Below are 27674 nucleotides of genomic sequence, written 5' to 3'. Positions count from 1 at the left end.
AACATTGGCCTTTCCCGGATGATAATGCAACTCGAAGTCATAATCTTCTATGAACTCCATCCACCTTCTCTACGTCAAATTCAAGTCTTTCTGACAAATACTTCAGACTCTTATGATCCGAGAACACCTCGAATCTCTCACCATAAAGATAGTGCCTCCAAATCTTCAAGGCAAATATCACAGCTGCTAACTCTAGGTCGTGAGTATGGTAGTTCCTCTCGTGTGTTTTCAACTGTCGCGAGCCATAGACTACTGCTTTCCCTTCTTGCATCAACACACAACCCAAACCCTCTCGTGAGGCATCACAATACATCGAATAACCCAAACCTCTCTTCAGAATAATCAAGACTAGAGCAGTGGTAAGTCTAACCTTAAGTTCTTGGAATGACTTTTCACACGTTTCACTCCATACAAATTTGACCCCTTTCCGCGTCAATCTAATCAACGACGAAGCTAGCCTAGAGAAGTCTTTCACAAATCGACGGTAATATCCGGCCAATCCTAGAAAACTGTGGATCTTAAAGACACTCTTAGGCTGTGCCCAATCCTGCACTGCCTCTATCTTGGATGAATCAACAGACACCCATTCCCCTGATACCACATGGCCTAAGAACTTAACCTCTTTCAGCCAGAACTCACACTTCCCAAACTTAGCATACAGCTTATGAGCTCTAAGCAACTCAAGCACCACTCACAAGTGTTCCTCGTGCTCCTCCTCAAAAGGTGAATAAATCAGAATGTCGTCCACGAAAACGACCACAAAGCGATTTAAGAACTCCCGAAAAATCGGTTCATCAAGTCCATAAACATAGCCGGTGCATTGGTGAGCCCAAAAGGCATCATCAGAAACTCATAGTGGCCATACCGTGTATGGAATACCGTCTTCGGCATATCTTCCTCCCTGACTCTCAACTGATGGTAACCCAATCTCAAGTCTATCTTAGAGAAACAGCAGGATCCTTTCAACTGATCGAACAGGTCATCTATATGGGGGCGTAGGGTACTTGTTCTTAACCGTAGCCTAATGCAACTTTCGATAATCAATGCAAAGTCTCAAAGCCCCATCTTTCTTCTTAGCAAAGAGGGCCGGTGTGTAAACCGCCCCGAACTACGCTCCGCGCATGAGGGCGCGAATTGTAGTTCTTAGTTACTACAGTTCAGACTCATGTCATGATTCTGATTTTAATCAAAAATCTCTAAACATGGATTGCTTTGCTAGATTTCAGAGTCGCCACCTAAATATTTTGTTTTGGGAAATTTAGAAAACCCTGACTCATGTCTAAGGCCACATGTCCGTCATCACCAAAGTTCCCTCGGCTCGGGAACTTGGGTATGAGAGGGGAAGGTCATGAAATGAACACCCCTGCTCGCCCGATCAAAGATTGGCCTTTACTAACATGATATGTGGTTTTTCAAAACACATGTGTTCTTATTCCGATTTAATAAGCTAACCTTACTACGTGATGCGCACAGCATATAAGTATAGACTAGATCGCTCAAGTTGGAACAAAACATCTCATTATTTGTTTGTTTGAAAATGGTTTGAAAATGCTACTAGCAAGTAGGCTTAGTCGCGGATTTGCCACCCTCAAGTGGGCTTAGAAAATAACATGATTTTGACACTCTCAAGTGGGCTTAAAACACACATTTTGATGAATTGTTCCAATTCAAGCAATGAAGCCTTCATCCACAGGCATTCATGCAGTTATATCAATTAAGCAAATAGCCTCATGGCAAGCATGCTGTCATGGCAACACTCACACTCATGCAAGGATGCTAAAGCATAAACACTCATAATGTACTCCGAGCCAAAAAAGAAGCTAGTTAGTAATCAATGCATGAATCCTAACTATGTTAAGATGTCTAATGCAACGCATGCAAAAGTACAACTAAAATAGGCTCGGCTATTCTAAGATGTCATGTGAATACAACTTGATAACATGTATTCAAATTGGTATTGAAATACAATGCAGTTTGTATGATGCGCCGAGCCCGGTGCATGCAAAACAAATGAATGAATGCAAACATGCAAAGCATAAGGTATGCTAATTGAAAATGCCCTAAAACTAACCATCAAAAGCTGGTAAATAAAAAGGAGAAAGAAATGGGGGTTGGAAGACATGCATCACACACACGCACACTTATTACAACAATTGTGCCCTCTCGACGGAGGGTCCGAATAAATCAACTAACTAGCTACACTAAGCTAATTAACTAATCTAATTAAACTAATTAGACTAATTATTACAAAACAAAATTAATTAACTACTCCTAGTCAACTAATTATTTCAAAACGAATCAATTAATTAAACGCATTAACTAATTAATTACAACACTTCTATAAATAAAATAACAGTTTACTCCAAGTTAACAAAAACACTGAAATGGCCTCGTGACGAGGGATGCACACATGCTCGGTCAGCTTCGCTTGGAAATCCACTACCATGCCTCATGATGCCTCTGTTTGCACTCTTTTGGACTTTTGAAAATTATGCCAACTTCCAGAGTACTTCTGATTCACCTTAGGAACATGCTGAGGGATCGTCGGCTAAGAGGAGTGGCCATCGGCCAAATTTGATAGCCGATCGGCAAACTAAGTGGTCGATCGGCCACTGCTTCCTGCAGATTCTCCCTTTGCTGCAACAGAGCACTAACAGAGGCATGGCAATGTATTTATAAGAAAATGTGTGTGCAACCACACTCATTATCATGTCTAAAGCTCAAAGGAGTGTAGCACTTGGCTCTCGAGCCATCAATCACGCATTTTAATGCATAATGGCCAAAGAGGCGGAGTTGCACAAATCAATGTCAAATGAATGCACACAAATACCACATAAGACTCAATGAACCTCCACCTTATCATGCATGATCAAAGGTGTCGATGACCTAAGGAATGAGGCGCATTTCATCACTTCAAGTATGAAACGCTCCTCGTTTCCCGTGTTTGGATCAACGTCCAATCCAAACACGATGCAATGCAACAAACACGCAAACAAAATGCAACATGCAACATGCAAACAACATGAGTATGCCACAACATGCAAATGTGACAACATACAAACAACATGAGCATGCGACAACATGCAAACAACAATGCAATGGGAAGGGCTATGTAATGCAACACATAATGGACCAAACCAAACTCAAACAAGCCTCATGCATGCCAAGACAATGGGCAAAGTATGCTGAAAATGAAGTCCGAAAGTATATACAAGCATGCATGCCAATTGGTTCACAAGCAAGGCATGAAGGCACCAACTCTCAAGCACATAGAAGGAGTGGAAAATATGAGAGTGTGGCAATGAGATAGGCTCTGAAATCACATTCCAAAGGATGCTAAATCATGCACATGTGACAAACAAAGCATGCTAGTGGGCTTAAAGCTTAAAGCTAGCCAAGAGACTTACACCATGGCCATATCAAGCAAGCCCCAAAGGGCCAAGGTGACTCAAAACAGTCCCAAGGTAGGTCAAAATAAGGCCAAAACATGCATGGAATGAAGCCAAAACAAGCTAGAATGGTGAGCATAAAACATGACGCATACAAGGCCAATGAGGAGGATTACACTACACCTACCAAAACCAAGCATGAGATGACTATACCAACAAAAATCAGAGTTATGGCATGTCAAGATAACACAAAAAATGCACTGATATGGCAGCCCACAAGCTCAGGCAATATGGCATGCATATAGGCTCATATTTAAGGCATAGAGCACAACCCCTCCAAAGCATTGAAAGAGTGACACATGTGAGTGTATAGACATACTACATGCACTGAAATCACATATCAAATGATGCCAAATCATGAAAATAGTCCAAGCAATGCATGCTAGTGACTTGGAAACTCAAAGCTAGTGAGCTAGAATGCACTATGGCTATACAAAGCATGGCATGCATGACCAAAACAACATAAAATAGAGCTTGAGCATGCTAAAACATGAGTAAAAGCTTCTTTGAGTAGAGCCAAAAGCATGCTAGAATGATGGTCAAAAGCATGATGCACATTAGGCTAGTGAGAGGATTTGCACTACAAATGCAAGGAGCATGCATGATGTGATCAAACCAAACCAAAACAGTGTTATATCATGACAAAACAAGGCCTAAGACATGCTGAAATGGAGCCACAAAGAGGTATAAAAACATGCCAACTTGGAGAGCTATCAACACAAGCATACAAGAGAAGAGGAGGGGGGACAACCCCCTCCTATTTAAGGCTTCAAAACTCACTTTCCATCATTTAAATTCCTTTGGAATTCAGTGGTAAAGAGGCCAAACAAAGGCTAAAACAAAGGCCTAAAGAGATGGTTCAAAAGCCTAGCAAATAAGGCATGAAGGGAGTAGACCACCCCCAACACCAAAGAGGCCTTAAACAAACATGTTAAGCACTTCAAAATAAGACTTTTATCAGTTGAAAGCTAAGCCAAAAGAAGCATGCAAAGATGGCTAAGTATGGTATACAAACAAAGGCTTAAAAGGGGAACACACTCACCCTTGAAGCACAACTTCGAAACTACCAGCTTCTGAGGCAAAAACCAACTTTCAGAGCTCAAATAACACTCCCAAGAACCTCAGGTCAAAGATGGTTGTGTGTTGCTAGGTGTTGTAGTGCAAAAATGAAGAGAAATTACACTTTAAGGCACAAACTAACACAATATAGAGAGAGAGGAAGAAATATATAGAGAGAGATATATATATCTTCTATATTAGATTTTTAGAACCTCTAGAAATGGAGAGGGGCCTCCCTTCTTATAGAAAACCAAGTCCCAAGCTTATTGAACAAGCTAGGACTTGTTTGAATCCATCCATACACGTGTATGGAGGATACACCAAGTGACCAACGGCTGGCACCAACTGGAAGAAAAATATCTACAAAAGCAGAAAAAGGGGTCTCGGCCAAAAAAATGACCGATCGACCAAAAAGAGTGCCAACCGACCAAAAATAGTGCCGATTGGCCAACACTTATGGCTGATGGAAAGAAGAAGAGGCCGATAGGCATAGGGCCTGGCCGATGAGTTGGAGAGCCAGCCAAAAGGCCACCCCATTCCCTCATAAACAAACCACAAGCTCTTGGTCCATGACCATGCACAAAACAAACAAGTTGAGAGGCTCCAAGACAAGGCGCGCAACCGAGACATTCAGAAACTCAAAACGAACACGAGCATGGATGATCATCGAGTGTTCAAACGATGACGTCCAAGTCTTGAGAACGGTCAAAAATGGGGTGTCTACAAGGTGCTCCCAAGGCGAAGTGCTAGGGCGGATAAAACCCTTATCCAGTAGTTCCTGGAGTTGAATCTTCAACTCACTCAACTCAGTTGGGGCAAAACGATACAGTGCCATGGAAATCGGTGGCGTACCAGGCACTAAGTCGATAGAGAACTCAATCTTCCGATGGGGTGGTAAACTAACAAGGTCCTCGGGAAAAACGTCCGAGTACTCACAAACCACTCTTGGCAACTCAGCCCCGATCTTATCACACTCACTACTCATACAGCTAGCGAGAAGACAACTAAGCTCACTCCGCCCTCGCAGATCATACACCGGTGGTAAGACTCTACCAACCCGATCTCCCAAGAAATGAAAACAATCCCCGCTCAAGGTACATACAGTAACCCTCTAGCGGTAATAGTTTATAATAGCCCAGTATGACGATAACCAGTCCATACCCAAAATCACATCAAACCCTGACATATCTACCAATACAAAAGAGAAGGGAAGCCGACGATCGGCGACCTCTATATCACAACCCCGACACCCCTGTTTCAAAACCATCTCCCCCCCAATGGGTGATACAACACAAATAGGAGATGCTAACTACGCCAACTCCAATCCCAAAACCTGGACAACAACCACTTGAACCAACTCCTAACCAACCTGTTCCAAACTCGCCCAACACATCCCAAAACTCGAATACAAAGAATTAAAGGATGGAAACACGACATAGACAACAACGCACAACCACGGAACCTGAGTCTGGAATACAATAAATGACGGGGAAAAACCGGGGCCGCTATAATGTCGAAGGCGGAGAATTTAATCCTTGACTTGTTTAAGGTTTTTTTAGTTTATTTTTGGTAAATATTTTTATTTTGAAAGGCTTGATTTTCAATTAAAATTAATGAACTTTGTACTGACCGTTAAAATAAAAACAGTTTGTAAAAAGTTCATTAATTATATGTATGAAAGCCTTATTTTGTAAAAGATGATGTTTCAATTAATTTTGATGAACTTAAAAAAAAAAATCAATGACAAGTTCATTTAAATGATGTGTAAAAATATCATTTTGTATTAAATTAGTGATATATATTGTTATTTTACAATCAATTTTGCAATTTATCTCTTATTTTTGTCTTTTTAATATTAATTATTATAATCATCTTATTAAACAAATTTAAACATTGGAAATTATATATATTCAAAACACAAAATTATACACAAATAATTTTTTTATACACAAAAATAAGTCAGACTGATTGCTTCATTCCACTATTAAAATAAAAATTTACAAATTCGGACCAACTGCTCCATTCCATTATCAAAATAAAATTTTCAAATTCGGACCAACTGCTTCATTCCACTATCAAAATAAAAATTTACAAATTCGGACCAACTGCTCCATTCCATTATCAAAATAAAAATTTCAAATTCGGACCAATTGCTTCATTCCACTATCAAAATAAAAATTACAAAATACTAAACAATGCTTATAACAACTTTAGCCCATTATTATCTTCCCTATTGACGCCAAAAACATCCACCTCAATAACATTGCATGATGCCTATTTATAGCATTTGTAGTCCATTATTATTATTATTATTATTATTATTATTATTATTATATTCCTTTTAAAATAATACTAATAATAAATTCAATTATGTAAAAGATATATAGAAAAAATAAAGAGGTAATCAGTGTGTTTAGTTTCAATTTTCTAACAAAAATTTTGAATTATCAATTAAAAATTTATCTGACAAAAAATATATGAAAAATGTTTTAGATCATCAATTTTGAATTATTAAACCAACTACAAATGAGTTATAAATTATATTATTTAAAAATGAAAAAAGATTGGGAGCTCTAAATTAAAAGTAGGGTTAATTACATTAATAATCCCTATAGTTTGGGACTTGTGTCACTTTGGTCCCTAACTTTTCAATTGTGACATATTTGACCCTGAATTTTGAACCTTGTTCCAAATAAGGACAATTGAAAATATTATTAGATTTTTCAAGGGTAAAATTGCCAATTTGATAAAAATATAAACTAATTTGACAAAAATAAATGTCAAAAAAATATTTTTAATTTTTAAATTTTTTTTATCCACCAATGAAAAAATTATGTAAAATTAATAAAAATTACATGATTAATTTTTTAAAATTAATTTTACATGATCATTATCCAAACACATAATAAAAATTAATTTGGTAAAAAAAATAAACAAATGTCTAAAGGATTTATCAATTTTTCATAATTTTATTTTTAGTAGGTAGAAATAATTTTTAAAAATTCAAAAATATTTGTTTGACATTTATTTTTGTCAAATTAGTTTATATTTTATCAAATTGACAATTTTACCTTTGAAAAATCTAATTATATATTCAATTGTCCTTATTTGGAACAAAATTTAAAATTCAGGGTCAAATGTGTCACAATTGAAAAGTCAGGGACCAAAGTGACGCAAGTCCCAAACTATAGGGACTATTTGTGTAATTTGCCCTTAAAAGTTTTAATAATTTTAATTGGTGTGTGGGTCCCGTGTGATATGGTGTTTTGGCCTTAATTTTTTTTTAAATAAATTTACTACATCATTAGTGCTCTTTTAAAATTTTCAAATTAAAAAGATGTATCGTTTTTGTTTAAAAATTCAACTGAAACATAAAAATAATCTAATAAATATTTATCGAATTGTTAAAAATTATTTCGATCCAAATTAAAAATTATCTAATAAATATTTCATCTCGAATTTTGAATTTTTGTGTCGATAGGTGTGGTCTTCCAGGAATAATATCTTCCCGGTAAGATAAGTGTGCTGACACAACAATAAATTGACATGACTAGTGGACCTGTGAGGGTGTGAGTCATTACCTTACTGGTAAGATAATGTTATCTTACCGGTAAGATAATGTTATCCTAAGATAATCTCCGACAAAATAATATCAGTATTAGTACAAAAAGTGTTTGTTGGTTTTAAATTTTAAAGAAAAATGCTTGGGAGCACTAATTAGTGCTCCCACTAATTAGGTGGCAGTGGGTCCCGCCATTAATGATGTGATGTTTTGGTCTTGGAGTTGTGTTTTTTTTTTTTTTTTTTACTTTTTTAATGCATTAGTGCTATTAGTGGTGATGTTTTTAGTGGGATGAATCATTGTTGAATTTTAAATTAATTTTGTCAAACCTATTATCAAATAGCAATGATTTATCTATCATACTAATTCATTAATCAATTACTTTTTTTTTCTAACACCTACTAATTACAATCATTCAAAATTTCAAAAATTCTAAACTATTTTCTCCATATACTATATAAAATTTTAATTTCCAATAAATTTTTTAGAAAATTAAAAATAACCATCAAAATCAAACAAAACACACAATAGAACAATGATAGGGATACTAAATTTTTTATGAAAGAAATTATCAAATCACTAACATGGATATGAGACCCACATAAACATGTGAGACCCATACTCATTTGAATGATTTGATAATTTTAATACTTCCTTCATTCCAAAATAATGATCCCTTTTTGGAGAATTCAACTTTTTTAAGTAGTTTAATTATTGCACTTTAAAAAAATTAATTTTCCAAAATTACCATTGATAGTACATTTTTTTGGAAAATATCAATGTTGTAATTGTACTTTTTATGTTGTTAATGAATCTAAAAAGAAGGGCAAAACAGGAAATTTAAATTATTTTTGTATTTGATTTTTGAAAAGAAACTAATATTTTGGGGGCGGGAAAAAAACTATAATAAAGGACTAATATTTTGGAACGAAAAGAGTAGCAATTTTATTAGTGTGCCTAATATTTTTGCACATCATATTTGAATTAAAAATTTAACTAACAAAAAATATATGAAAAATGTTTTAGACTATAGCGATCTCGGTTTTCCCTTTCGTGCTTAACTGTAATCCGAATTCGGTTTCGTAAGGGTGCTGTTGTCTTATCCTCATTTCTATCCTTTACTCTTAGTGTTTGAGTTTTAGGATGTGTTGGGCATGTTTTGAACAGGTAGATTGAGTTTTGGTCTCTAGTGTTGTTGCCCAGATTTGTGGTGTTACGCTCGAGCGGGTCATTCTGCGCTCGAGCGGAGTTTGGTTTTTGGTTGTCTGCTCGAGCGGGTCTTTTTGCACTCGAGCGGGGTTTACACACTTCCAGTATTTCGTGGCCCTGCAAAAACTTCCGCAGGTGTGTTTTCTACGCTCGAGCGGGTTTCTCGTGCTCGAGCGGGTAGTTTTTTTCCTGAAAAGTTCTGGGAGATGAAAATCTGCGCTCGAGCGGACTGGCTTTTCACGCTCGAGCGGATGTGTTTTGCTTTTGTTTCTTGGCGCTCGAGCGGTCATATATGCGCTTGAGCGGGACCAGATATTTGTGCTTTACGCTCGAGCGCTCTATTCTACGCTCGAGCGGGTCGTGCGTATATGAGTTATCCGCTGGGTGATTTTAAATCACTTTTTACTTTTCTTTCTCTCTCCTACTTTTTCAAAAGACCATTTTTGAGAGCTCCTCTCTCTAGAATCTCCCTTCTCTCTAGGGTTTGATCTAGCTAGGGTGTTCTCCTTACCTTTGGTCTTTTTAAAAGTTGGGTTAATCGTCACGGGCTATCTTTTGATCCGAAAATATTGAGTTTTGGAGCACGTTGAGTTTCTTCGTCTTCTCCGTTGAGTGTCATCTTTTGAGGTAGGGAAATCCTACTCTTCCTTATGGATTTTGTCTTTAAATTTTAGCATTTTGATATGTTGGGTGTTGTTAGGTAGATTTGAGAAAGTTTGGATCTTTTGTGTAATTTTACAAAAGTTGGGGTTTTGTTTGAAATAGACCTATATGCAAGTTTGGTATAAAAGAAAATGAGTTGGATGATGGATCGTGGATGAAAATGAAACCTTAGAGTTGTTTTGTTAATTGAGGTAATTTGCCCTAATTGTTTTAATTAATTAATGTATATAATTGATTAAAGGAAATGAGGAATCGAATTGGAAATGTTGAAATTGGGAATGTATGGGACTAAAGGGTGTAGTTAAATCATTTAGTGCTCACCTAATTGAAATGTTGATATATTATCCATTTGTGTATTTATTTCCTGTTTAGAAATAATTGCTTTGGGCTACCGGTGGAGGGTAGTATTGATTGTTGTAGACAATGCATGATGATTAGGCAAACTAAAACTAATCAATCGGATGTGTCATAGAGTATGACGGTTGATAGAATACATTAACTTTATGTATTGATTGATTGTGTATATGACCAATGTGTTTATATGAATTATGTGTAGACGGTTGATAGAATACATTAACTTTATGTATTGATCGATTATGTATATGATTCTGTGTTTATATGCATTGCTTGGGTATAGGAGGAGATGAGGGATGTACTCCACGGTTTAGAGGAAGATGAGGGATATACCTCTAAACCGGTTAATGGTTAAGGGAAGATGGGGGATGGACCCGGGGATGCAGCTCATATGCTCTCCCATTGAAGTGTTGATACAGCTCATATGCTTATCTAGTGGAATGTTGATACAGCTCATATGTTTATCTGTTGTAGTCTTGATATAGCTCATATGCTTATCTGTTGAAGTATTGATATAGCTCATATGCTTATCTGTTGTAGTCTTGATATAGCTCATATGCTTATCTGTTGTAGTAGTGATATAGCTCATATGCTTATCTATTGAAAAGTTGTTTAATTTGATATAGCATTAAAATGTATATCATCTTCGTTTGCGAAGTATGGAAGTAGTTTATGTGTTATTGATACAACACCAAAATGTGTATCCGCCTTGAATTTCGAAAGTGTTCTAGTGATGAACTATAATCTCATCAAAATGTTTTGGCCAGAGTACTGAGCCTTGTTTTCAAACTCAAAGTTGCATAAGAAATGGAAAGTGAATTGTAACATAGACTTGGCTATCATGGAATTGTAACATAGACTTGGCTGTCATGGAATTGTAATAAGATGTAAATGGAAGTGTAAGTATTGACCATCTATCAGTTGCTAATCTTTTAGGCATTGTTCATAGTCGGTTTAGTATGTTTCTACTGGGCTGTGGCTCACCCTATATGGGAACATCATTTTCAGGTACAGGTAGCATGCAACCTTCAAGGCCATAGCTTGGGAGGCTAGAGGCGGACAGACTTTTGTTGTCTTATTTCCTTTTGATGTATTACATGTAAATTCAAGCCAAGGGCTTAATGTGTAATTGAGTTAGTACTCTCTTTTGTAACCAAGTGTTAACTTGGAAAGCTGTAAGTTGTACGGCATTTGCTTTTGTTGTTAACATGTAATACTTTTGTAATGAAATACTCTAATGAATTGAAGAATGTGGATCTTTTATATATATATGCATGTTTATATTGATGGGTTTAATGTTATTATTTTGAGGGCGTGACAACTTGGTATCAGAGCATACCGGGTTCGAATACTTTGGGTACGTGGAAAATGATTAGTATCACAATGGGTTTGTCTCGCTTGTTAGAGACTTAGACGTAATGTTATGTACTTATGTGATAACATGTTTATGTGATTATTTGGGTATGGAATGTAGTTTCTTGGATGTTGATTGGATCCTTGGGTTTCTGGGAGTCCTGTTGGAAAGGCACTTAATCAATGCTGTTTCTGACCGGAACTCTAGTAACGCCTCGGGACTATCATTATCCGGAAATGAAATTCGTAAGTGCTTATGTGTTTATGTGCTTACGTGGAGTGAATTACAGTTGTCCATGTACTAGGACGTGAGTGTTTAGCTTCAACACATGTATGAGTGTGCTAATGTGTCTCTGTTACTTTTACTAGGATGCCTAGGTGAGGAAGTCGCGATTTCCCTCCTTCCGCTCGGGAAGAGTTGCGGAAACAGTTTGTGGAGTTACGCCAAGGTACTACACCTTTGGTGCGGTTCGAAAGATGGTTTGCTAACCTGTCGAGGTTTGCTCCAGAATTGGTAGAGACGGAGGACTTGCGTTGTTACAAGTTTGAGAGTAAGCTGCGTGACGACATCCGTGTAAGGATAGAGGGGTCTTGGTATAAAAGATATAGTGTGCTTGTTGAGGCAGCTGCCCATGTAGAGGTTGCGGTGCTAGCAATGGGGCAGAGTGGGGAGGGAGCCATCTCGGCAACTCCCATGACTCAGGGTGTTGGTAGGCCTTTTAAGAGGCAGAGGGGTTTAAACCCGCAACAGGGAGGTCGGGCTAGAACTACCCTTCCAGTGTCGGATTTGGGTTCGGGAGAACATAAACAGAGGGGTATCATTTGTTTCAAATGTGGTTTACTGGGCCACAAGGTTTCGGGTTGCCCACAGAGGAAGGGGGCAGGGTTAGCAGTTCAACCAGTAGTTGTACCACCAGGATCATCTAACCAGTCGGGTTTTGGACCGATCAAATGCTCAGTGGGCAGGCAGTTGTTAGGGTCTTCATCAGCCCAGATTCTGAACCAGCCTCGTGCTCAGGCACCGCCTACCTGTTGGGTGTGTAATCAGCCGGGTCATATTCGACGTTTCTGTACTCAGTCGGGAGCTTCTTTAGGGGTTTCGCAACCTAGCCAGGCTCAGTTTCATTCGACTGGGCAGGAACAGTATCGTTTTGGGGGACTAGCAGGCCAGATTGTGAGGGCCTCAGTAGAGTCGAGTTCCTAGGCCCCAGTTGGGGAAGTTTGTAGTTGTTCCAGGTGTGGACAGAGGGGGCACGTCAGTAGTTCTTGTCCGTGGCTTGTAAGCTCGTAGGTTATCTTATGTTCGGGAATGACCAACTTCGGCGGTCCAGTAAGGGACGGTAGTGGTGGTAATACCGATGGGATGGTTTTGTTTTGACTGATCCGTTTTGTAATCAGTGGGTTATTGTTTTGTGATCATTGGGTTCTGTTGTGTAACCAATGTGTTTTGGAAATGTTGAAACGTCTAAACTATTTGTTTATCTATATATATATATATACATATATGCTTTTTTTGTTAATTTCCCTGGAGTGGATGAATTGGAGCATGTTGTAGCTCTAAAGTTTTATTAATGTATAAAGTTGCTGTAAAACCATAAAATTTTTGGTACTAATGCATTTTTTTTTTATTATGCTTGTGACTTGATTTGGGAAAGATGAGGGCTGAGGAGCCATGTCTTCAAATTTGGAAGAACCACCGAGGGGTGCGTGTCCTAGCCAAGGCAATATTGGAGCGAGAACTGTTTTACTTGCCGAGTGTGAGGAATTTCATGGGTATTACCCATTTAAAATTTTGTGCGTGGTATAAATTTTGGTCTACTGTCAGGTGAACTCGAGAGGATGTGAAGTGTGCGATTAATACTAGATGTAACACGTATTTAATATGGTGTCCTACGGGGGCATAGCGCATAATTTTGTTAAGGTTGGACTTGTACCTTCGTGGTAAGTAACGTTGCCGTGATTGCAGGTGTACTGATTGGCCGTTTCAAGTGAGGGGATGTTAGTCCCTATATAAGGTTGTGATTGTTGTATCGGGAGCGATGTGTTATGAGTAGCTGGTACTATATCTCGGGTAGTAGTATATGGGTATTTTCTAAGTTTTTGGGCTCCTTTATTATGATCGAATGTGATAGGTTTGTACCTTAACACTGGTCAGGTCGGGAGATGCTATCGTAAGGGTTGATTGGGTGTACAGCCTATAGTTAGGGTGTGATCCGTGGATGGAGTCACAGTGGTGTGGTGTTTGCGGATAGAGATGTGGGTTAATAGTGAGGAGGGTGAGGACCTTTACTCTGCTGGATAGTTAGGATGGTGAATATTTGAAAGCCTAGTCGGCGACATGCGACAGTGTCGGGGTTGGTTCATGATGGTTGCCTAGCGGTAGTTTTGACTAGTGATTCAGCACGGAGGCCGGGCCTCTTGATGGTACTCTCGAGATGAGTGACAAGTAAGATGTAAAGTAATGAGCGGACCCTACGAGTTATTGTGGGATTCGGTGTGGGAGTAAGAGGGCTTGCAAAATAAGGAGGTTTTGCCTAGTACGGTTGATTGTGTTAGATGTGATGGTTTCGAGAGTTACGCGGTGTTGGCAAGACTATGTGAGAATGTTCGAGGGAATGTGAGATTTGTATCTCGAGTTAGTGGGAATGGTACCTGTATGTTCGTTCGTGTTTTGGACCTTGCTAGTTAGTGAGTCCGTGGAGACCCCATTGGTTATATAGGGGTAGTGTTCATATTGTGATTGGTTATCAATTGTTGGGTGTGGGGTTGTGAGTGGATGCCGGTAGCATTCTTTGAAGGAAAAATAGTTCGTGTTCTTGAGCAATAAGTATAGTGTTGGTCAAAGTGGTCCTTCGTGTGTGGGGTTGTTGTGATTGAGGTTGACCATGTTGGTCTTCAGTCAAGGAAGCGAGCAGGCTTGCTAGATAGTCATGGTGGGGGGACGGTGATTTCCTTAGACGCAGTGTTGATACAGTTCAATTTTAGGAGATCCGGTGAGATTCCAAAATTTGTGGTTTGTGTAGGGAACTCCGTGTTTGGGGTTAGTGGTTTGAGTGGCACATCAGTGTGTGGATTACTGGGTGTAGAGTTTATTGAGTTGATTAGGCGACTTGCCGGTATCGGGTTTTGGGTTGGCACTAGTCACCTTGAGTTTAGTCTTGTTTATTGTAGACTTTGTATGTTGATTAGGGAAAACTGAAACTAATCAAACATGTTTTGTCATTGAATCTGACGGTTGGAATAATACATCTTATATGTGTATTGATTGATCATTGTGAAGGATTGGCTTTTTATACATTAGGTATGTATGATGTTTGGTTTGATATTGATACAGCACTAAAATGTGTATCATTTACGTATTAAAAGGGGGTATTGTTGGGATGAAATTGCAAAACCATGATTTTCTTATGCCTTATGTGTTGTTAGTACTGTTGTTATTTCTATTAACTATCATTATAGAAATGTTATATTCTGTGTCGGTTATGGCATCACTGTGTGAGTGAGGGTTGTGGATAGTGCTGTTTTGGAAAGAAATGGAAAACAAAATTTTCCCAGTGTTTAGGCCATCTGAGGGCGTTGTTGAAAAGTTGATTTAATTCAAGGATTTTAAAGAATTCTAGATTAATCTTTTTGGCAAATAAACTGTTGGTGACTCTGCGTTTTGGGTAACACCGTATTTGTGAAAAATATTTACAAAGCTTTTGAGTTTTCGTATGGAAAATGCAAGATTTATTCCGGAACGTTAACGTTGAAAATTTAAACATCTTTAAGAAATGCCTCTCGAACAAGAAAATGTTTTCTTATTATCTACTCTAAAGATTTGCTTTGATCGTGTTGTTGAGTAGTGACTTAGCTTGAAGCACTAGTCGGTTATTGGTGAATTGTTTCGGGGGAGGTTTCGTTTGTTGAGGCTTGCGTACCTAAGGTGTTGTCATTTAAAATGTGTACCCTTGGTTAGTCTCTTCCTTGGTAAGAGTGAGTCGGAGGTTTGTTTTGAAAGTAATTTCTTTCCTTGGGGCTCGGTTGTTGAATGCTCTGTGATCAATTGGCCTTGTGTTTTGGCGTATCCTTAATTTCGGGGACGAAATTCTTTAAGGGGGGGAGGTTATAGCGATCCCGGTTTTCCCTTTCGTGCTTAACTGTAATCTGGATTCGGTTTCGTAAGGGTGCTATTGTCTTATCCTCGTTTCTATCCTTTACTCTTAGTGTTTGAGTTTTAGGATGTGTTGGGCATGTTTCAAACAGGTAGATTGAGTTTTGGTCTCTAGTGTTGTTGCCCAGATTTGTGGTGTTACGCTCGAGCGGGTCATTCTGCGCTCGAGCGGAGTTTGGTTTTTGGTTGTCCGCTCGAGCGGGTCTTTTTGCACTCGAGCGGGGTTTACACACTTCCAGTATTTCGTGGCCCTACAAAAACTTCCGCAGGTGTGTTTTCTACGCTCGAGCGGGTTTCTCGCGCTCGAGCGGGTCGCGCTCGAGCAGGTTTGTTGGCGCTCGAGCGGGTAGTTCTTTTCCTGAAAAGTTCTGGGAGATGAAAATCTGCGCTCGAGCGGACTGGCTTTTCACGCTCGAGCGGATGTGTTTTGCTTTTGTTTCTTAGCGCTCGAGCGGTCATATATGCGCTCGAGCGGGACCAGATATTTGTGCTTTACACTCGAGCGCTCTATTCTGCGCTCGAGCGGGTCATGCGTATATGAGTTATCCGCTGGGTGATTTTAAATCACTTTTTACTTTTCTTTCTCTCTCATACTTTTTCAAAAAACCATTTTTGAGAGCTCCTCTCTCTAGAATCTCCCTTCTCTCTAGGGTTTGATCTAGCTAGGGTGTTCTCCTTACCTTTGGTCTTTTTAAAAGTTGGGTTGATCATCACGGGCTATCTTTTGATCCGAAAATATTGAGTTTTGGAGCACGTTGAGTTTCTTCGTCTTCTCCATTGAGTGTCATCTTTTGAGGTAGGGAAATCCTACTCTTCCTTATGGATTTTGTCTTTAAATTTTAGCATTTTGATATGTTGGGTGTTGTTAGGTAGATTTGAGAAAGTTTGGATCTTTTGTGTAATTTTACAAAAGTTGGGGTTTTGTTTGAAATAGACCTATATGCAAGTTTGGTATAAAAGAAAATGAGTTGGATGATGGATCGTGGATGAAAATGAAACCTTAGAGTTGTTTTGTTAATTGAGGTAATTTGCCCTAATTGTTTTAATTAATTAATGTATATAATTGATTAAAAGAAATGAGGAATCGAATTGGAAATGTTGAAATTGGGAATGTATGGGACTAAAGGGTGTAATTAAATCATTTATTGCTCACCTAATTGAAATGTTGATATATTATCCATTTGTGCATTTATTTCCTGTTTAGGAATAATTGCTTTGGGCTACCAGTGGAGGGTAGTATTGATTGTTGTAGACAATGCATGATGATTAGGCAAACTAAAACTAATCAATCGGATGTGTCATAGAGTATGACGGTTGATAGAATACATTAACTTTATGTATTGATTGATTGTGTATATGACCAATGTGTTTATATGCATTATGTGTAGACGGTTGATAGAATACATTAACTTTATGTATTGATCGATTATGTATATGATTCTGTGTTTATATGCATTGCTTGGATATAGGAGGAGATGGGGGATGTACTCTACGGTTTAGAGGAAGATGGGGGATGTACCTCTAAACCGGTTAATGGTTAAGGGAAGATGGGGGATGGACCCGGGGATGCAGCTCATATGCTCTCCCATTGAAGTGTTGATACAGCTCATATGCTTATCTAGTGGAATGTTGATACAGCTCATATGCTTATCTGTTGTAGTCTTGATATAGCTCATATGCTTATCTGTTGAAGTATTGATATAGCTCATATGCTTATCTGTTGTAGTCTTGATATAGCTCATATGCTTATCTGTTGAAATATTGATATAGCTCATATGCTTATCTGTTGTAGTCTTGATATAGCTCATATGCTTATCTGTTGAAGTATTGATATAGCTCATGTGCTTATCTGTTGTAGTAGTGATATAGCTCATATGCTTATCTATTGAAAAGTTGTTTAATTTGATATAGCATTAAAATGTGTATCATCATCGTTTGCGAAGTATGGAAGTAGTTTATGTGTTATTGATACAACACCAAAATGTGTATCCACCTTGAATTTCGAAAGTATTCTAGTGATGAACTATAATCTCATCAAAATGTTTTGGCCAGAGTATTGAGCCTTGTTTTCAAACTCAAAGTTGAATAAGAAATGGAAAGTGAATTGTAACATAGACTTGGCTGTCATGGAATTGTAATAAGATGTAAATGGAATTGTAAGTATTGACCATCTATCAGTTGCTAATCTTTTAGGCATTGTTCATAGTCGATTTAGTATGTTTCTACTGGGCTGTGGCTCACCCTATATGGGAACATCATTTTCAGGTACAGGTAGCATGCCACCTCCAAGGACATAGCTTGGGAGGCTAGAGGCAGACAGACTTTTGTTGTCTTATTTCCTTTTGATGTATTACATGTAAATTCAAGCCAAGGGCTTAATGTGTAATTGAGTTAGTACTCTCTTTTGTAACCAAGTGTTAACTTGGAAAGTTGTAAGCCCGTAGGGCATTTACTTTTGTTGTTAACATGTAATATTTTTGTGATGAAATACTCTGATGAATTGAAGAATATGGATCTTTTATATATAAATCCATGTTTATATTGATGGGTTTAATGTTATTATTTTGAGGGCGTGACATAGACCATCAATTTTAAATTATTAAACCAACTACAAATAATCGATTATTAAAGTGTAATGCTAGAGACCCTAAATAATTTACTAAATGTTTTACCAAATCTCTCAGATGGGTGTGGGACCCACACAAATGTGAGTTTGTGTGAATCCTCCACCCATGTGAGAGATTTGGTAAAAAATTTGGTATATTATTTGTGTAACGCCCTCAAAAAAAAGTACAAGGCAGCCATTCAGGTAATTCATAAATATAGAAGAAGTATTATATTTTCATTCATCGGGGTTCTCTTTACAAACAATATTACATGTTAGCAACAAAGTAAATGCCCTATGAGCTTACATCTTTCCAAGCCATCACTTGGTTACAAAAAAAGAAGAGTCCAAACTCTATACATGTAAAACACTTGGCTTGAATATACATTTAACATCAGAACAAAATACCAAAAAGGAGTCTTTAACTCCTAAACCTCCCAAGCTAAGACCTTGGAGGCGGCATGTCCCCTGTACCTGAAAAATGGTGTCCTAAGTAGGATGAGCCAAAGTCCAGTAGAGATATGCTAAACAGTAAATGAGAAATAACTAAAACATTAGCATACGATAAATGTTTAACACTTATAAACCATCTTAAACATTTTCCATAATCAATCAACATCGGTACTCGTATTTCAATTCACTTCCAATTATTTACCCAAGTCAATTCATTGACATAATTTACTATCACATAAACAATTCAAAATGAGACTACAACTCATTCATCAACACTTCAATCATAAACATCATTCATACATTTCCATATCTTGCCGTTTTACAGAACTACGTCCGAAGGAACCGGCACCCAAATATAAATAAGATTTCGGGACTTTCACCCTGGACACTCCTGGCCAACTTAATTATCCATGGAGTCCATCCCCTATCTCCTCCCAAACAAAGATACATATACAATGTATTTAAATATTTTGTCATATACAATGACCAATTCAACCACATATACAATGTTTACATCCAACCATCATATTCAATGACATATTCCAATTGATTAGTTTCAATTTACCTAATCAACATGCAGTTTCTACAACAATCATGGCTATCCTCCACCGATAGCCCAAAACAAATATATCTAAATAGATAAATAAATTTCTCAACAGATAATTTATCACATTTTCCATAGGTAAGTGATTCATCAATCTAACTACACCATTTAACCACAATTTCCTCCAATTTCATGATTTCCAAACCAATTTCATATTTCCACATCAATTTCATAATTATACCATTAATTTCCTTAATTTAATTAGTGCATTTTTCTCCTTTTTCTCAAATAGTGCACCCAAGGCCAAATTTCACCCATTATACACAATTAACCCATTTTCAAGGTCTTACATACACATATGAAGCCCAAATAAGAAAACCCCTCTTTCACAATTTCAAACTCAAACCCTAACTTTACCCAAACTCCCCAAATCCCACCATTTATACAAAATAACCAATATTTATGTCAAAACTCATATTAAAGAGTAGATTATCCCTACCTCAAATGGAGAAGCTAAAGGAGAAGAAGAGAGAAACTCAAGATGCTCCAAATCCACACTTTTTCGGATCAAAAAGAAGCCCTCGCCAAGCTCTACCTTTTTAAAAAAGGAAGTAGGGTAGAAAACCTCTAGAACATGGTGTATTTGTAGAGAGAGAGAGAGTTTAGAGAGAGAGGCAGCTGCATTTAGGGTTTGGAGTGAAAAAAGAGATGAAAAACTGATAAAAATCACGTTGCTGCCAACTGATATATGCGAGGCTCGCTCGAGCGAAGGAGTGATCGCTTGAGCGACCAGACACAACAAATACCTCGCTCGAGCACAAGAAGCGTCACTTAAGTGAACAATGAGAAGCTTCAGGTCTGCAACTATAGCGATCCCGGTTTTTTCCCATTTGATTGTTGTATTCCGAACTTAGGTTCCATGGTGTTGGTTGTTATATATATATCTTGTTGTCATCCTTTAATTCTTTATATTCGAGTTTTGGGATGTGTTGGGCAGGTTTGTTACAGGTTGGTAGTGAGTTTAAGCCAATGGTTGTTGCCCATAATTTTGTTTCTTCGCTCAAGTGAGGCTTTTGTCGCTCAAGCGAGCTCTGTATTTTAGATCCTTCGCTCGAGCCAAGGTTCCGTCGCTCGAGTGAGATTTGGATGATGTGTCTGGTGGCTTGAGCGAGAAGTCTTGCGCTCGAGCTTGCGTCTGCTTCTGGTTCTGGACCTGATGGTTGCAATTCTTGGCTCGAGCGACCTTTCATTCGCTCAAGCGAGCGAGGTCTATGTTTTGAGTTTCTTCGCTCGAGCGAGCTTTTCTTCGCTCGAGCGTGCTTCTGGGTTACAGACTTGAAGCTTCTAATTGTTGGCTCGAGCGAGGCTTTCTACACTCGAGCGAGGTTTCTTTGTGTCTGGTCACTCGAGCGACCACTCCTTCGCTCGAGCGAGCCTCGAATATATCAGTTCGCAGCAGCAGCTTCTTCTTCACTTTTTCTACATCTCTTTTCTTCTCAAACCCTAGATCAACTACCTCTCTCTCTACATTTACCTTCTCTCTAAAAATACACCTAGTTCTAGTGTGTTTCTAGCCTAGTCTCTTTGTAAGAAGGGTTGTGCTTGGTGCGGGCTTCACTTTGATCCAAAAATCTTTTGGTTTGGAGCACTTTGAGTTTCACATCTCTTCTCATTTGAGCTCCAAAAATTAAGGTAGGGATAACCTACTCTATTCTATGAGTTTTAACCTAAGTTTTAGTCATTTTGATTAGTTGGTGTTGTTGGGTAATTTTGGAAAAAGTTAGGGTTTGTTGTGTAATTTATAAAAGAGGGATTTTCAATGTTTTGAGTCAAATATGTATTAGAGACTTGAAATTGGGGTTGTTTATGATGTATGAGTGAAGTTTGGCCTTGGGGGCAACTTTTGAAAATAGAGAGATTAATGCCCTAATTATGTTGAATAATTAATTTGGGAAAATGTGAAATTGAAGTGAAATTCATGAAATTGGAAAATTATGAGAGTAAATAATGTAGCTGGATAATTTAATCACTCACCTATGAAAATGTCGATACTTTATCTACTGATAAATTTATTATCTGTTTAGAGATAACTGCTTTGGGCTATCGGTGGGGGATAGTCTTGATTGTTGTAGACATTGTATGATGATTAGGGAAAATTGAAACTAATCACATTGAATATGTCATTGAGTATGATGGTTGGAATAATACAGCAAATGTGTGTATTGATTGATCATTGTATACGATAAGTGTTTAAATGCATTGTATATGTATGTTGTTTGGGAGGAGATAAGGGATGGACTCTTAAACCTATTTGGGAGGAGATAGGGGATGGACTCCACTGATACAGCAAATCTGTGTATCATTTGAAATATGGAAGTGTTGAAGTATGGAAGTGTTTTAATATGAGTTATATTCTCATATGAATTGTGAAGTATGGAAGTGTTTTAATATGTGTTATAGTCTCATTGAATTGTTTGGCCAGGTTCTGAGCCATAATTATGAATCGAAATTGTATAATTGAAGGAAACTGAAATGAAAAATGGATGTACTTGATGTTGAATTGAAAAGTGTTGTAAGTTGGTTTATTAGTGTCAACCATATATCAAATGCTATCGTTTTAGTTATTTCTCATACTTGGTTTAGTATATCTCTACTGGGCATTGGCTCACCCTATATGGGACATCATTTTCAGGTTCAGGTGATATGTCACCTCGAAGGACATAGCTTGGGAGGCTTAGAGGCTGAAGATCCCTTTTTGTAGTTTACCTTTTTGTGTATTACATGTAAATTCAAGCTGAGGTCTTAATGTGTATGAGTTAGTACTCTCCTTTTTGTAACCAAGTGTTGGCTTGGAAAGTTGTAAGCCCGTAGAACATTTACTTTTGTTGTCAACATGTAATACTTTTGTGATAAATACTCTGATAAATAGATGTACACTTTATTCTCTTGAATATATTGTCAATTTCTTGTATCATGAATGTATGAATTATGGGTTTATTTTGAGGGCGTTACAGCAACTAACATAGACACACGCTCGAGCGCAAGAATGCTCGCTCGAGCGAAGGAACACAAAACACAGGGCTCGCTCGAGCGCAAGAATGCTCGCTCGAGCGAAGAATACCAACCTTTAGGTATTACATAGACGCAGACGCACGCTCAAGCGCAAGAGATCTCGCTCGAGCGAAGAGACACGCCAAACAAGGCTCGCTCGAGCTCAAGAAAGCTCGCTCAAGCGGAAGTTGTGTCTGAAAAAGAAACTTGAGAACCCACAATCCGTGCTTGAGCGCAAGAATCCTCGCTCGAGCGAATAAGCAAATACCCAGGGCTCGCTCGAGCGCAAAAAGCCTCGCTCGAGCGAATAAGCAAATACCCAGGGCTTGCTCGAGCGCAAAAAGCCTCACTCGGGCAAAGAAGGCAAAACCTGGGCAACAACCATTTGTACCAACTCCTAACCAACCTGTTCCAAACTCGCCCAACACATCCCAAAATTCAAATACAAGGAATTAAAGGATGGAAATAAGACATAGACAACAACAAACAACCACGGAACCTGAGTCCGGAATACAATAAATGACGGAGAAAAACCAGGATCGCTATAATTTGGGGTCCCTAGCATTTTCCATTATTAAATCATATTATTTAAAAATTCAAGTGAAACATAAAAATTATCTAATAAATATTTGTCATGTCAATAAAAATTATATCGATCCAAATTATTATAAATTATTTAATATATATTTCATCTCGAATTTTTATGCCTAGAAGATCAACTAATGCGACAGTTGTTGACGCGACCAGTGGACTGCCTGAGGGGTGAATCATTCTCTTACCGGTAAGGTAATTTTTAGGTCCGTATCAATAAATAACTTTTTTATTCACTATTATTTCTGACCTTTTTTTATATTATGATTATCAAATTTAAACTGATAAAAAATTTAATCTGTGTGTTTGGTTTTACTTTTTGTATTGTTTTTTTTTAGTGAATATTTTAAAGATTTTAAGAATTTTTTTTTTACTTTTTAAAAAATACTTACCTACTGACAACAATAAATTGATATCATAAAAATTATACCTTTATGTATATTGAAATTAGGTGTGGCAAAAAAATAAAAGGAAACTTACTTAAAATATTAACAAAATATGAAAAAGAAAAACAAAAATAAAATTTTCTAAAATGGGATAATCAGCTCACGGTTGGCCAATTATATTAGTGATAATCAGCTCACGCCCCTTCCGCATATATAAATAATTTTTTCCCTCTCTTAAATTTTTATTTTTTTTTCTTATGATTATCAAATTAAAACTGAATCTTTGTATTTTTTTTAGAGTTTAGTGAATTTTTTTAATATTTTTTCATAAAAATAATGGGAGAGTTACCCATAAATCCTAAATGTTGAACTTGTGTACCATTTGGTCCCAGATTAATACTTGTGATCCATTTAGTCCTCTATTTTATGTAAAAGACATAAGTGACCTTTATTTAACTTTATTAGCGTGATAACTGTGTGATTTAAATTGGTGTGTCCATGTGTGGTTGTAAATAAATGTTTATCACGAGGCAAATTGTGTGCTTGGATGGATGCCACACAACCCAAAAGTGCACTATAGGTTTTTATGCTTTTTGCTTTTTGTGTGCTGTAGTGCACGTGCCATACAACCATTTTCCTAGCCATTTGGCCCAACTTGTATACGCACATCAAAACGAGGATACGTATCTAAGACATTTCGATTTGGGTTAAGTTTGATTTGTAACCCATAGTTTATTGCAATTTGCCCTATCTTCATCCCCAAAAATCTGGAATTACCGATTTCAGTTTGACGGCCGTCCTTGATTGTGGATTGAGATGTGAGGTATTTACAGTTTGGTTGTGTGAGTGTGAGTGTGGCGAGTCGTTGCCACATTGACGGTGAGGTGTTGCCACATTGATGGTGAGGCGGTGGGAGATATCGACAGTAGAGGGCTGTGACAGTGCCAGAGCTGTGTGTTGTGTCATATTTGATGATCGTTGATGGGACGATGACGGCGGGATGTGTTGGTCTGGCTGTGTTGTTTTGTTTGTTTTGGTTTCGTGTGTGTTTTATGTTGGTTGTGTGGGACATGCTCTGTTTTTTGGTGGGTGTTTACATTGTGGCAGCATGATGTGTGGGCCTGGGTGTGTTGTTTTATTTGTTTTTGTAACGCCCCAACTTCCGAGCCGTTAAATACGCACAATAATACAACACAAGTAGGATAGATAACCAGAACATCTTAATATACATATATAACCAGAGTAAATATCACAGATAATTCGTTTATGTTCCATTACAGATTACCAAAACATTGCCAAACCAAAAGTCAAAAGGAAAAAAAAACAACTAGTCTAAGTCTTCAAATGAACCACAGCTCCAACACTTCATCTTGTTTGCCTTCGAAATAACCTTCACCATTGTAAACTGCATCATCACCTGGCATGACACGCCATGAGCTTGGAATGCCCAATAAAAACACACACACCCCCATATCTTCTATCAACCAATCAACCATACACAGAACAAAATAGGTAACATAACATACAATATTACAACAAGGGTCCATGAATTAGTAGTTAGACTAGACATCTAGAATCCCTCAAAGAGATCCTTCTACCCAACCACAAGGATTGAACACCGGACTATTCAGAACTCCCCCTTTTGTTGCTTTGCAGACCTTACCACCTATGCCCACCTCCTGGTTATTTACCGGTCAGTGACATTGATGGACCTCAAAAGGGACAGCCAAACAAGTGGGCTCGCTTACACCCAAATCGTGCCTAGGGCTCGCTTACACCCTGCACATACCATACCAAAGGGCTCGCTTACACCCCGAAACCACCGCATAGAGTCTGAATACATCCGTGTCAACCTAGGGGCTCACTTTGACCGCTTGCGCAAGACTTAACTCATTTGGTTTTAATCCCATCATAATTCATGCCATTTATATGTATAAATTATTCCAACACTAATGTGAACGTCACCCATTGCCAACCCCTTATCATTTCCCGTTTATTGGATCTTTTGCCAAGCAAGTTAGTCACATTCGGTAATTTGGTAATATAAAAGAGCATGAGACAAACATAAGAGAAGAAATTTGGCCCATGATAAGCATACATAAGTATGGTAAGGCAAGCAAATAACATTAGGCATGCTTTGAAATACTTAGAGACAAATAACACAATAAAACACTATTTCCAGCACAGTTCGGTTCTGCAGGGCTAACAAGAATGCTTTGGGAAAAATACTTCTAGGTCAAATTAGGGGCTGAAATTGCACAGAAATAATAATTAACCTGTCTAGTTTCAATTCCAATTCTCATAATTTTCATAGACCTCCAAAAATTCATCTACAAGCTATATTCAAAAACCTGTCCAGATTTGTTACCCTTTGGGAAAACTAGCTTTCCTCTCAATCTACCCAATGATTTTCACCCAAATAAATTCCATTGGAAAGAGGACTCAGAATTCTAAGTTTTGACAAAAGAACCAACATGAGATGATTTTTATGGAATTTTATAAAATTGAAAGAATGGGACTGTTTTTCAGAGACTCATGACCAGATTTCTAAATAAAATATCCTAGCCCTAAAAACACATAATTAGGGGCTAGTAAAATTATCACTAGCTCTAAACACACCAAATAGCCTACACTAAATTCAAATTTGAAAAATAAATAGGTTTGATGTTTCTTTTAAATCAGAGAAGTTGCAACAGTGCATAATTTGGAAAGTTTGTAAGGCAAAGTCACTAAATCAAACCCACACTTTCATACACATCAAAAACCCTATATACCATTAATATGCAATACAAGATGGTATCTAGACAATAGGATGAGATGGGTGAAAGAATTGGAGAAGACATGGAAGGGTGTGTTCTTACCTTGACCCTAGAAGGCACCATTTTCTTACTTTTCTTTTCTTCTTTTTCGTTTCTTCTTCTTCTCTACTTCCCTCTAATCACACTCTCCTTCTCTCACCCTCTCCTTGGCTGCTGGTATGTGTGTGTGTGTGTGGAATTGAGACAAGGCTCCTAATTTATAGAAAATAAGCTTGGTCTTAGCTTAATGACTAAGGAAACATAAATATCTAGATATTTTTTTTATTTTGTTTTTCAATCAATTTTCCACCAAAATATTATTTGTGACACCTATGTACATAATCAAATAAATAATATTCTATTCAAATAAATAATAAATAAAAGAACAACAAAAACAAAAACAAAAACAAAAATAAAATATATGAATTAATTTATAAACTAAGAGGTAAATAAATAAAAACCAAGTTTTAGGGTATTTCCAATTTTAAGGTGGTGTTCTCGGTTTAATTTTGATAATATACAGGAAAATTATTCTTTACTGGGCCATTTTGCAGACTTTTACGAAACTAGGTGCTGAAATGCTATTAAACTAAGGCTCAGGGTTTCATGTGTAATTACCAAAAATTAGGGTCTCTACAACCTATCCCCCTTAAATAAATTTCGTCCTCGAAATTAAATCGTACTTCACGTCTCAAATAGTTGTGAGTAGTTTACCCACATCGCGTCTTCAAATTCCCAAGTGAACTCTTCAATATCATGGTGACGCCAGAGTATGTTAAGAAGTTGAATTGTCTTTTCTCGCAAGTTCTTTTCTTGTCTATCCATAATTGCTACTGGTCCCTCCTCAAAGGTAGTGTCTTCGTTGAGTTGGATTTCTTCCCAGTTGATAATCTGAGAAGGGTGCATTGTGTACTTCCTTAACATAGATACGTGGAAAACATCATGTACTCCAGCCAATTGCGGGGTAAAGCCAATTTGTACGTAACCTCTCCAATTTTCTAAATTATCTCGAAGGGTCCGACATATCGAGGTGATAATTTTGCTTTCTTTCCAAAATGAATGATACCTCAGCAGGGCTAAATTTTCAAGGCAACATCACCGACAATGAAAGTTAGAGGTCTTCTTTATCTGCATAACTCTTCTGGCGATCTTGAGCTGCCACCAATCTTTGTCGAATAAGTTTCACCTTTTCTGTAGTTTCTTTATTCTGTTCCACCAGCATTGGTGTTTTAAGTCTTGGTACACTTTCATCCCTCCTGTGTGCACTGCAAACACCGAATGATGGAACTTTTTCAAAACTTTTTCTCTAAGTGACTCATCTTATGGCACAAATACGTTGCCTTGATGTCTCAAACTTCCATCCAAGTGAATCGTCCAATCAAGTATAGGATCGCCAGATGCTATTCGCGCTTTTATGCACGCCATCTCCTGATCATACTTCTAT

General features: G+C 37.7%; 1 long non-coding RNA gene across 1 annotated transcript; it reads right to left on the bottom strand.

The window, feature by feature from the left end:
- Positions 1-24637: 24637 nt before the first annotated feature.
- Positions 24638-27204, bottom strand: LOC114294368 (uncharacterized). Its single transcript, XR_003640435.2, has 2 exons — positions 26294-27204; positions 24638-24849 (listed from the first exon to the last, which is right to left on the bottom strand). It is a non-coding gene; the product is annotated as an uncharacterized LOC114294368 (long non-coding RNA).
- Between the last annotated feature and the right edge of the window lie 470 nt (positions 27205-27674).

The sequence above is a fragment of the Camellia sinensis genome, chromosome 5 (assembly GCF_055761805.1).
Source record: "Camellia sinensis isolate YWXY chromosome 5, ASM5576180v1, whole genome shotgun sequence".
In the NCBI taxonomy this organism is placed as follows: domain Eukaryota; kingdom Viridiplantae; phylum Streptophyta; class Magnoliopsida; order Ericales; family Theaceae; genus Camellia; species Camellia sinensis.
Note: the sequence above shows the minus strand (reverse complement) of the source record. Positions and strands in the feature narration are given on the sequence as shown.